At 32.9% G+C, this 13,235-nt stretch overlaps 2 long non-coding RNA genes across 2 annotated transcripts in view; both read right to left on the bottom strand.

The window, feature by feature from the left end:
* Positions 1 to 13,235, bottom strand: part of LOC134808478 (uncharacterized) — a 158,461-nt gene that overhangs the window by 101,635 nt on the left and 43,591 nt on the right. The gene's annotated exons all lie outside the window — the stretch shown is intronic.
* The window catches only part of LOC107969588 (uncharacterized), a 38,128-nt gene continuing 37,529 nt past the window's right edge, over positions 12,637 to 13,235 (bottom strand). The window contains exon 3 of the long non-coding RNA XR_010151518.1: positions 12,637 to 12,716. This is a non-coding gene — a long non-coding RNA (uncharacterized LOC107969588). The remainder of the gene's footprint in view (positions 12,717 to 13,235) is intronic.

Raw genomic sequence — 13,235 nt, 5'->3', positions numbered from 1 at the left:
CTGAGGGGTAACCATGTGTATCTGTGCAATAGTTGGGAATGAGGCACTGAGATGTATTTTGTAATTAATTAGGTGATTATGATGTAGTAGATTGTATCAGTGCTTGTGTATGTGGTAGTAACTGAAACCTATGGTTGATGTATATGTTGTGACTCTACTCAACTAGACTACTTTAAGAAAGACTATAATGGAACATATGAATCCCTGAATAAATAATAGCTCTACATTCTTGTTAATGTCGGCTGTATGCAGCCACGCAAATTTTGTGGAATTTATTTTCTCCCTCGTTTCTGGATCAAAAAGTTGTAAGTGATCTGATTTTTTTTTTAAAAATCTATTTTAAATAAATATGACTGTGGCTGGGTGTGGTGGCTCACACCTATAATCCCAGCACTTTGGGAGGCCTAGGCAGGCAGATCATGAGGTCAGGAGATCGAGACCAACCTGGCCAACATGGTGAAACCCCGTCTCTAGTAAAAGACAAAAAATTAGCGTGGTGGCAGGTGCCTGTAGTCCCAGCTACTTGGGAGGCTGAGGCAGGGGAATCGATTGAACATGGGAGGCGGAGGTTGCAGTGAGCCCAGATCGTGCCACTGCACTCCAGCCTGGTGACAGAGCAAGACTCCGTCTCTAAATAAATAAATAAACAAATAAATAAATAAATAAATAAGACTATGTATAATTTAAATTGACTTTAAAACATATTATTCAAAAAATTTGACATATTTAAAAACCTATTGAGTGGCACAATGAGAGTAACTTAAAAATTAAGGTACAGGTATTTGATAAAATACTAGAAGATTATGAAAATCATGAGTTAGAAAAATAATAAAACATTTTGAAACATTTACTACTTTAAATATTTTTTAAAAATTTAGACACAAGGGTCTCTACTTTTGTTAAAAGATTGAAAATGTATTTATCTCTTTTCCTTTGAGACCATTTAAAAGTAATATTAAATGAATGAACATTGCATATATCCACAACAATGAAGATATTTAGAGAACGGTCTTAAATAAAAAGAAATCCTTTTTAATTTTGGGGAAATTATTTGATGCAAAAAAAATACAACAGGGAAAATGAAGTAGAATCTTAGACTGAGGGCTTACCATGGTAAAAATTACTAATAAAGAAGTAAAATTCAGGATGTTCATAATCTAACTGATAAGCTTAATGTACAGAAAAAGAAAACAGACTTGAAAAGAGAAAATTATTTTTAAAATAATGAAAGAAGAATTCCAAGAGCTGAACATAAAGCTCCATATTTAAAAGATAAATCAACTCAGTAAATGAAAAAAGAACCATGCAAAGGAACAGAATCAAAATATCTCATAAAACCAGTAATAAAAATGCAAAGAAATGAGAATTATATGGGATCAGTAATCAGTAAGATTGGATAGAAAAAGACAATGGAGCAATACCATCAAATTTATAAAGGGAAATGTTTTTCAGCCTAAAATTTAATCCCTGCCAAACTGTCAATTGAATATCAATAGGCAAAAAAGTCAACCTTGTTCGAAACTTCACACCTTATACTTAAAAAATTAGTTTTAAAGGAATCATAGATTTAAATGTAACTCTAAAATGGTTAGAATATAACAGGAGAAAGTATTTGGGATCTAGGACCTGGGGAAGAGTCATTAGACATGACATCAAGAGCACAATTCATAAAAGAAACAACAATAAATTGAACTTTACCAAAATTAAAAACCTTTGTTCTGTGAAAAAGCCTGCTAAGAGAATGAAAAGGCAAACCACATACTAGGAAGTAATATTTGCAAGCTGCATATCTAATAAGGTGTTCATATCTACTATACATAAAGAATTCTCAAAACTCAACAGTTTAGCCAGACATGGCGCCTGTGCCTCACACCTGTAGTCCTAGCTACTCCGGCGGCTGAGGCAGGAAGATGGATTGAGCCCAGCAGTTCAAGGCTGCAGTCAGTGAGCTACAGTCATGCCACTGCATTCCAGCCTGGGTGACAGAGCAAGATACTCTCCTCCTATCCAAATGTCTCAAAAAAATTTTTTTAAATAAAAAAAACCCTCAACTGTTAAAAAAAATAATAACAACTAACAATTCAATTAGAAAAAAGGTAAAATACAAGAGGCATTTCATTGAAGAGAACATATAGATGGCAAATATCACATGAAAAAAAGGGTCAACATCACGAGCTGTTAGGGAATTAAAATTAAGACCAAGATGAGTTATCACTGCCAATCTAGGTAATAGAACAGATAAAAATGTCTTTAATGACAAAACAAAAATCTCATTAGGATGCAGAAACAGTGCACCTCTCATACACTGCAGGTAGCATATAAAGTGATTGTCTCTCTGAAAATAATTTGGCAGTTTCTTAAATACACACACACACACACACACACACACACACACACACACTTACCATAGGACCCATCAATTGTAATCCTACACATTTAATCCAGATAAATAAAATGTATGTCTATACAAATACCTACACTATTCATAGCAGCTCTATGTGTCACAGATCAAAACCCCTAAACAAGAAGTGTTCTTAAGTAGTGAATGATTAAATTAACAGTGATACACACATACTATGACATACTACTCAGCAATAAAAAGGCAAGGGCTAGTCACATGGGAAATGATGTGGATTAATCACAAGAACACTATGCTCATTGGAAAGAGCCCATCTCAAAAGGTCATGTAAGGTATGATCGTATTTTTATAATATTCTCAAAATGACAAAAAAAAAAAAAAAAAAAAAGAGATGAGTGGTTTCCAGGGGTTAGGGATGATGCAGAGAAGGTACTATAAGGGCATAACATAAGGGAGATCTTTGATGTAATGGAATAGTTCTGTGTCTTGACTTCATTGGTGGTTATGTAAATCTACAAATGTGACAAAATGACAAAGGGCAAACACATATACCCCAGTGTCAACTACTGGTTTGTTACTGCACTATAATTATATAAGATGCAAACCATGCCAACCACTGGGATAGACTGTGCAAAGGATCTGAAACCTGTCTGTTCTGTCTTTATATCTGCCTGTGAATATATAATTATGTCAAAATAAAAAGCTGAAAAAAGTAAAAACATGTTTATGACTTAAAATATAATTCAAAATTATTAATCCTTTGGAAAAAGTTTACTTTAACATATGGCTCTCTAAAAACATCATAATTATAAAAAGATGTATATATAGCATTGTCTTTGGATCTGCATGCCTTTGCTAATCTAGGCTACATTTCTAGACAGTGAACTTTTCAACATAAGTGTAGTAGAAAGTATATTTGGACTTAAAGAGACCTGAGCTTCAATTCCCCATCCAGCAGTTATTAATTTAAAAAGCGTACTTGTCATGTAACCATGAGTAAAAAATCTTAATGCTCACTTTAGGTTATCACCTTTAAAGAAGAGATAATAAATAGTTATATGCTATTACAGTCAAGATCAAATACAGTTTATGAAGTATTTTCTACTAACATTCTTCCATTTTTGTTTTAGAATTGAATTATATTCTATATTGGGATTCTATACTGAATTCTATTTCAGGAAGAATTAGATCTTTTCATAGGACAATGAGTACAATATACTTTTAAAGTTATATCATGGAAGGTCACTGGACATTGTTTCTATTTCTAGCTTAAAAACTTGATAAAATAAAAAAGAGGCCTCTGAATTGTGTTGTAATATATGTAAGAAACTTGGGACACAAAAAACACAGAAAAACACAGATGCTGAAGAGAAAAGAGCTATTGGAAATAAAGAATGAGTTGCAAAAGTTTAAACAGACAGTAGGAAATATGTGGTATTTATGAGTATGTATATTTAACTACTAAGAGAACAATCCCACAGAATAAACAGCATGAAGCATGTGAAATCATTTGTTAAATTTGCAAAAGAATATGTGTTCCATCTCTCTTTTTCTCTTTCTCCACTTTCTTTCCCTTCCCCCAACAAGATTGGGTTGACATGTCTTTTAAAATAAACCATAATCCACTTGTCACTTATGTCATTACAAAGCTTGAAAGCCTGCCTAATGAGTTTGCACAAATCCTCTTTTTAACATGTATTTCATATACTCTTCTAATTAAATATTTATCACCATATCTGGACCTACAAATAACAGTATTAAGGTATGATCCCGAATAAACCTGTTCATTGTATTATTCTCACAGAGCTTAGCTTCCCTAAAAAAAATCATTTCATGGGTCATCAGGATGAAGCTTGCTACTTTTATTCTTTTGTTGCAGCAAAGGATGAACATAATTTGAAATTTTAAATCGTGAAAGAACATGGATTTTGGAATCAGTTAAACCTGTTTGAATCCTTTCTCCACCACTTAAACTAAGTAACTTTTGGGAAGAAGGAAATGATTCTCTGAGCTTATTTTCTCACATATATTAGAATTTTTATAAGAATGAAATTAGATACTCTCTTTAAAGCTAGTATGCAGTGTGTTGCACATGATAGCAGCTTACTAATAGAGATCATTGTCACTAATAATTTACTTAAGAACCTCTTCCTCATTTTTGGTTACTCATTTTTTGAGTGTGTTCCTTAGTTTTACATATTGTTTTTCTACCTATCCATTTCATTTATTCTTTTTGCAAATACTCACTGGACATTCATATAGTGCTAGGCACTATACCATATGTTGTGAGATGTACAAGACTGTGTCTCTACCTTAGATAAGAAAAAAGACTGGAACATTGGATATTGCAGTAGAAAATATGTAATCAGCAGCATCGCAATGCTACCAACTGAAGGTTATTGATAGGTTGGTTCTTTGGAGAACACCAAAGGCTTCTAAGAGGGTATAATTTTTAAGCTATGCCTTGAGAAATTACAGAAGACAAAAACTGGGTAGAGAATTCCAAGTAGAAGAAATTTCATGAACAGAAGTAGTTATGAAACAGTGGGACTTTCAGGGAATACCAGGCAGTCAGTGTGTCTGAGAGGGAAAACAAAAACACAAACACCTGTGTTTTAGAAAAACAGTTTATATACTACCAGGCTAGCGTTTTGGACTTCTAGGTAATCATTGGGAAATCAACAACAGAAAAATTTTTTAGTTGCTGTTGAACAAAGTATATTTGTTGTAATAGCATCCAGATTAACAACTTGTGTAATGCTCTTCCGTGTAAAGCATATTATCTAAAAATGAGTTAATTGAAAATTAATATATGTATGACATTTCTGAATTTCCTGTAGCCAGTCTATAAGTCAAGCCTAAAGCACCACTAATCAGAAGATCAAAAGGCTCAGGCCGGGCACAGTGGCTCACGCCTGCAATCCCAGCTCTTTGAGAGACCGAGGAGGGTGGATCACCTGAGGTCAGGAGATCGAGACCAGCCTAGCCAACATGGTGAAACCCCATCTCTAATAAAAATACAAAAATTAGCTGAGCACTCTGGCGGATGCCTGTAATCTCAGCTAGTTGGAAGGCTGAGGCCGGAGAATCGCTTGAACCAAGGAGGCGGAGGTTGCAGTGAGCTGAGATCATGCTATTGCACTCAGCATGGGCAACAAGACTGAAACCCCATCTAAAAAATAAATAAATAAAATAAAATAAAAGGCTCAAGTAGTCAAAGAATGATAAATTCAGTGCAAGACCTGGTTACTGTCTGATGCCTGGCAGTGCACATATTAGATGACTTCCTGCCTTCTTTATACTGTTAAAAAGAGAGTTATTTCAGCAATAATCTACATATTAAGAGAAACCCATTTAACCTGTCAAAAAAATGAATGGTTGAATATCCCTAAGAATCAAGCCAGGTATTTTATAATACTTGCAAGAAAGAGTGGATAGTTTTTAATTGCCATTTTTCCTTCTCCATTAAAAAAAAATGAAGTTTACAAGTTAAGGGTTAAAAAAAATGATATGAAAGCAAACTGACCATGCCGGGGGAGATACCTGGTCATGAAGAAAATAAATAAAAATAATCTTGTTATGAGTTGAGGGAAAAAATAGTGATTGGCTGGGTGAGAATTTTATTTGTCTTTTTCCTTTTCTATTCAGAATAGTTTATAAATAGGATGGTAGAAGTTATTCATAGTTGAAATGTGGATATAGTTGCAATAACATAATGAAATTAATTTATATCATGGCTTTGATAATTTATTCTAGTAATATATTATAAAAGATGTTGAGCCATTCCCTTATAAAATAGTCAACGATCTTGTATGCTATACTTAAAATGTATTTGGATGTAATAGACACATATAGCTTAAATTTGTGTTACTTCCATTTTTTATTAGGCATCAGTGACCCAAAATATTAAGAGAATCTTAGTACCATCTCAAATATTGTACGTTTTTGAAATGCTAGAATTTACAAGGAATCATTCCTCTCAGTATGTCAACATTCCACTACCCAGACTGTGATATTACCTAATAGAATTTTACTACCCAGACTGTGGTATTCCATTGAGCTAATTTCTTATCAAATTTTTTATTAAAAAGTTAATAAAAAATAACTTTATTTTTTATTAAATAAAAATACTGTGTACATAGATTTCAGTTAAAATACTCTTTTTAAAATTATATTACTTAGCTTTATTAATATCTCCCATGACTGCTTCTCTGCCTTGCATATTTTTGCATTGAATACTGAGGTCTTCACCAGACAGCAAAGACAAGAAAGGTTAGCTCAGGAGAATAGTTTAACGGATGCTGTGTATACACGATGGCAACACAGAAATGTAAAACACAGGGGGAGCGGTCAATTAAATGATTATTTATCTTTGTGTTCTAAAAATATTCAGCTACAGTAAAAGAAAATTGCAACAGATCAAATGATAACAAATATGATTATGACTATGAGATTACAATGTGGATTTAAACATTCTCTACCTCCCAAAAGCTGACTTTTAAATTTATACAATACTTTTATATCTATCATACCATTTTAATTAATTCATTGAGGTATATGAATTCACTAAAGTGAAAAAATGTTATTTACTTTTAAAACATAAGAAAAGACATTTTTACTTACATCAGAAATTTTGAACTTCTAAATATTTTATTTTACTAAGGCAGATATTTCTTTGACTATCAATGATAGTACATGTTCTAAGAAAACACAAAGAAAATACATTTAGGACATAACAATCATGAAGTGTGACTAGCAAGTAATGCAACAAATTTGTCAACAAGCATACTAAGAACTATACATCCAAATGAGCGTTATATTTCCAAGCAGCCACTTTGGGAGATCAGACACATTTCAGTGGTATTGCCATTGCTCACAACATTTCTAACTTCTCCATTAGAATCGCTCTCAGAAATAATTGATGAACCATACACAACTCAGGCTCATTGCTTTATAAATTGAACCTCATATAGCAGTAACTTGAGGCAAAGCAGAATCAAGAAAATATAATTTTCTCTTCCCATTTGTTTATGAAAAGAAAATTAACTTTCAAATTATTTAGTCCTAAAATAAACCACTTATATAACCCTATTATATAAATCTAAGAAGACAATTGTAAAAAAATAAGTAATCTTTCCTTTCCTATTATAATTTGAATAGAAACATAATATGGGCAAATAACGATCAGTGCGATTTTGTGGTGAACTGTCCTGCTCATCTAATCTGATTCTTGTTGATCTCCTTTGCTGTGACCTGTGCAAGAGACCATCTTAACAAATTTCACAGTATTTGATTGCTCCTCATTCTCCTTAACCTCTCTTTGTCACCTGACCTTTTGATCATTCTTTCTTCTTTCCAAAAGGCTGTGAACAGTGTTTTTAAAGGAAATTCCATGCCACACTGTAGCCTTAACTTTTCTCTGGCTTATTGCATTAAATCTTCCCTAGCTCATTTCCCTTTTCTGTTCCTAAAATATAAGTGTTACTCTACATTCAGCAGTCACTAAAGTATTTAAATACTTATTGAATAAATGAACATTTAAGCCCTCAGTTCTCAGCTCCATTTTTCTCTGTCATTTCACCTGTTAAACTAAATCTAACAGATTTAACTATCACTACCACCTAAATACCAAGTTGCCCCCACTCAATCTTGCTTTAGCCCTTCCCCTTTCTAGTTATGCAACCCTAAGCAAGATATTTAGCCTCTTTGAGTCTTAGTTTCCTCATATTTAAAATATGAATAAAAATATTGACTATCTCGTAGAATAATAACCAAGGAGATAATGCTCAGAAAGTTTCTGACACGTATGTCTGAAGTATTTTAACTATTATTGGTTAAAATCCTCAATTATTTTAACTGTTATGGTGTTTTTCCCGCAAATCTTTTATGACATTCTTACTTGGATGTCATACAATCAAATCGGCATTTTTTTTTAAAAAAAAAGAACATTGTTTAGCACTTGTATCAAGATAAAATATGATACTTTTGCTTAAATTAAATTATGCAAGTACCAGAATTAAGTTCTTATTAATTTTTTTATCCTACCTTTAATGATGAAGTATAAACAGCAGTAGTTTCTTAGGTTAATAGTGGGGTCTCATGTAGATTTAAATGCTCTATATTGTCTTTGAATATGCATATGAAATTGCTATGACAGGAAAGTTAAGGAAACCATATCTAAATGTTCTACATATCTCTAAACCTTTATTTTATGTATTGATTTTCCTAACCCTGTTTTTTTAATGGATTGCCATGATCATGAGTGGAATCACCATTCTTTCAAGCTACCAGATTTGAAATCTGTTCCTTTGACCCTCTTAATCCCATCTCCTCTGCACAGACGTAATACCAATGATGTTTACTGTTCCATCCATCTGTAGCCACCCTTGTTCTCTCATGTTTGGACCAGCATACTATACTTTTTAAAAAAATTTTCTTAAACTTTGTTTTGCAATTTCAAGGAGAAAAAACTATGTTACTTTTTAAACTAGAAAGTTGACTGCAGAGTCCAGCTCTAAAGTGGTTTATGAGTATAATTTGTGTCATTAACCCATAAACTGAAAAGAAATACCTTCTATGATTCTGCTAAATCCCCTTTACTTTTTAAATTAGTTAATTAATTTTGTAATTGACAAATAAAACTTATATATTTATATTATATATGTATGTACATAATTGTTATATATTATGGAGTTAAACATGATCTTTAACTTTCCCATCTGCCTCTCAGTCTTCCAATTATTCCACACATACTCTCATCATGTTAATTCTCCAGAATGACCAATTTTATACTGTCTGATTAAAGTTTTATATTCCTCCAGCACCTATGATTTCTTGTACAAGTATTTAAAAATATTTCAGAATAAATCTCATATCTTTCCACAGAAATTCCCATTGATTGCATGACAGTATTGTCCATAAGATCTCCCATATTATTATCTTCACCATGGTTCTGTGAATGTCAAATGAGGAGAAAGGAAACAAAATAAATAAGCATATATAAATAAACTTATGTAAGATGTGTTGGCTTGCTATATTTTCTTTCAATTTCACAAAATAACTTTGTGAGATAGGTATTATCAATACTATCAGTAGCAAAGAGACTCAGAAAGGTCAAGGTTATTGTCCAGGATGAAGAATCCACATTTGCATATGAACTTGTTACTCTTGTCTCAAAATTTATGCCTATTTTATTACTTACCTTCCTTCTCTTAAGGAGGGTTTTAAAGAGAGGAGTTCCCTAGATGTACTCATTTTCTATTGCTGTTGTAAAAAACTGCCACCAACTTACTTGCTTAAACAATATACATTTATTATCTCAGAGTCCAGGGGACATGTATTACTCTGTTCTCATGCTGCTTATAAAGACATACCTGAGACTAGGTAATTTATAAAGAAAAAGAGGTTTAATGGACTCACAGTTCCACGTGGCTGGGAAGGCCTCACAATCACAGCTGTTGAAAGGCACATCTTACATGGCGGCAGACAAGAGAAAGAGGCAACCAAAAGGGGAAACTCCGTATGAAATTATTAGATCTCATGAGACTTATTCACTACCACAAGAACAGTATGGGGGAAACCGCCCGCATGACTCAATTATCTCCCTCCAGGTACCTCCCACAATACGTGAGAATTATGGGAGCTACAATTCAAGATGAGATTTGGGTAGGGACACAGGCAAACCATATCAGGACCAGAAGTCCAAAATCAGTCTCACTGGGTCAAAATCAAGATATTGGCAGGGCTGCATGCTTCTGGAGTCTTTGAGGAGACTATCTCTTTCCCTGCCCTTTTCAGCTTCTAGAGGCCACCTACGTTCCTTGGCTCTTAACCCCTTTCTCACATCACTCCAACATCTTGTTTTCATCCTGAAATATCCTACTACTAGATGTTAACCCTCCTTTCTCCCCTCTTAAAAGGTCCCTTATAATTACACCCCATCCACCAGGATAATCTAGGATAATCAGCTTCTCTTTTGTCACATAAAGTAATATATTTACATGTTCCAGGCATTAGGACACAGACATCTTTTCAGGGAGGGTTGTATACTTAGCTTATTACACTGGGCATAAGTTCTGATAATGCAGCCTAAACCCATTGGACCAAAAGCTGGCGGTATTTAGATGTCCCAACAGTATCTATATGGCAATCTTTTGTCAAGATACATTGAATGCTATAAAGCATCATTCAGCCTAATAAGAAAGCTTATTTCCTCACCTGCTCATTGTATTATGAGGCTTCATTTTGATAAATAAAATCCAATTATTAGTTTTTTCTAAACAATGAAGATTGAAAGGAATGGAAAGTGCACATTAAACAATAATTGTGGTTTGTGGAAGGATTTATGAGAAAAAGCATGCTTGCAATTGCAGTAAACTCAAAATAGAAATTTAAATTTTTGTTTTAACATTTTAATGTAAAATAAGCCTATTCCTGGCTCCTATTTCTTAAAGACTTTGCATGGTTCTTTTTTTTTTTTAACCAAGAGGGTCTTTAAATTTTGACAGTGTATTTTCCAAACTGTACTATTTTCAAGCATATATTATAAAATTAATACTTCATTATCCCCCCTGAGCAAAACAAAAAGTGAAAATATGTTTAATGATTCAGTTTTTGCTTATCCTAAGAACATTACTTAATGGTGCTTGAATTAACAAAAGGGATTGAGCTGATTGATGATTTCCCTTCTTAATGATACACCGACTTTTTAGGTCATTTCTTCTACTTCTCTCAGTTTCATTAGTCCAGGGCCACCGATACTAACCATTTCTATAGATCAACTAGGGCATTTCCACGGTAAGTCAAGGAGAAGAACATTTTTTACCTTCTTTTGACTGCTTTCTTTCTCCCACCTGAAAAATTGTCAATCTTTCAAGAGTTTTTAATTGACATTGAGGGTCATAAACACATACCAGTTGAATTTTACTACCAAAGAACTGTATTACATTGAGATAAAAGCTTGACAAAGCATGAAGTTATAAAACTTTAACTATAATTAAAATTGCCAATATATGGTCTTTGTTTTGATAAATATATTAGTCTTATTACATTAAACATCATATTGCATAAAGAAATATTGGCATAAAATGACTTGAGATCCATGGTTAAAAGAGAGAAATGTATGTTATTAAGCAATAAAAACTGCATAAATTTCAAAGAAAACTGCAATGTCTTATATTAGAACATTTTAGTTCATGAATAAAATTGCTTAAATAGTTAAACATATATAGTTGTTTAAGATAAGTATACTAAAGGTAGAGCCCTCCTCAGATTCTCTGCAAATCAAAGAACAAAGGAAAACAAAATGATCTCTTAGGCAGATTAAAGACTTAAAGCTGAATATTAATTATAAATATGTATATTTATAATATGTATATCATTATATATTGATTTAACCTCCTGTGAACAATAGTTGTCTTGCAAACGGATGAATACGAGCTTCAGAAAAAACTTTCAGATGGAATTTATTTCAATTATGCCACAGACTCAGAGAAATGTCACATTTATTCAAAGAGTTATTTATTACTTAGAAGTTTAAGTGTTTTGACCAATGAAAAGTTAATAACAAAAAGAAAAAAGCTGAGAATAGCAGAATTTAAAGAATGCCAATTTGTAACCCAGGGGATAGGTATTTGCATACTAATTGTAATGTTCCTGCTGTCACATTACCTTCAGCTTGAAGATCAGTCAGAAAGAGAAACTCGGCATCATCTGTGACAGACAGTGGAACGAAAAATGCCAGTGAAGTGAGTTGCCATTTCCAGCTATTTTTATCTCAGAAGATGTACAAATGAAACACTTGAGTCTTCTTTTAGTCTCGATGTTTTATTTCCTTCATTTATGATAAATACGCTAATTGTTGTCTTTCTTCCTGATTTTTTCTCCTTTCTCTACTGATTTCTTCTTTTTGAAAACATGTCAAGAATTTGTGGCTTACTTTTGCACTTTATTCTTTATGTGGGCTAAATAAAAGTTATAAAGTGGAGATAGAACACTGAACTTTCTTTATTTTTTTTTTAAATTATGAGATGAATTAGAGACATAACATATACATGATTCTTGCAAAAATTATCACAACGTTTATTGAAAAAATTTTACATGGATATTAAATGCTGGGTAAGGAAGCAGCTGTCACTTCCCGGAGCACATGGACTCCTTGCTTGAGTTTTCCATTCTCCAGCACACTGCTAATTGAGTGTGAACAGCTAAGTTGTTGGATTCCACATTTTTTAATGCAATACAACTGGTTCTAGCTGGCATAATTAGCAAGATAACTGGTTGCTTTCACGCAGTTCCCATCTGGCCTGGCTCTTCTCTGGACATATAATACGGGTACTGCTGGCCTTGATGGCACTTGCTTAATGAAGAAAATAGAAAGGAAATCAGCCAAAACCGCATGAAATACTAAGTGTAATTTTGGCTTCAGATACACAGTGACTTTTCATGGCAAATCATACACAAACAAAAACTTACTCTGATTATGCATCACAATTTTACAGGAAATAAACACAGAAATGAAAAGAGCCAGACAAAACTTCTGTTAAAATTCAATAAAAGGAAGAGAAAAAGAAATGAGGGAGTGGCCATTGTCCATTTTTTCAGTTAGCACATATCAAGTAAAAGTCAACAAAGTCAGTAGAGTTTAAAATCAACCACCCTCTTTTTTCTCCACCTTTTATTCAATAGATTTCTTTCTTAACATTTATGTAGTTACATTTTTTTAAAAACAGAAGATGATATTTCTTACTCCCATCTACCATAAGAAATGCCCTATTTTTATTTGATAGTGTACAAGCTTTAAGAATTCATGAATAATATTGTTCATGAATTCTTAAATTCTGTTTCGTGTAAACTTTCAGTTGAGCAGCCAGTTACC

Source organism: Pan troglodytes, chromosome 1 (assembly GCF_028858775.2).
Source record: "Pan troglodytes isolate AG18354 chromosome 1, NHGRI_mPanTro3-v2.0_pri, whole genome shotgun sequence".
NCBI lineage: Eukaryota > Metazoa > Chordata > Mammalia > Primates > Hominidae > Pan > Pan troglodytes.
The sequence above is the reverse complement of the archived record's forward strand: the minus strand, read 5'-3'. Positions and strand labels throughout refer to the sequence as shown.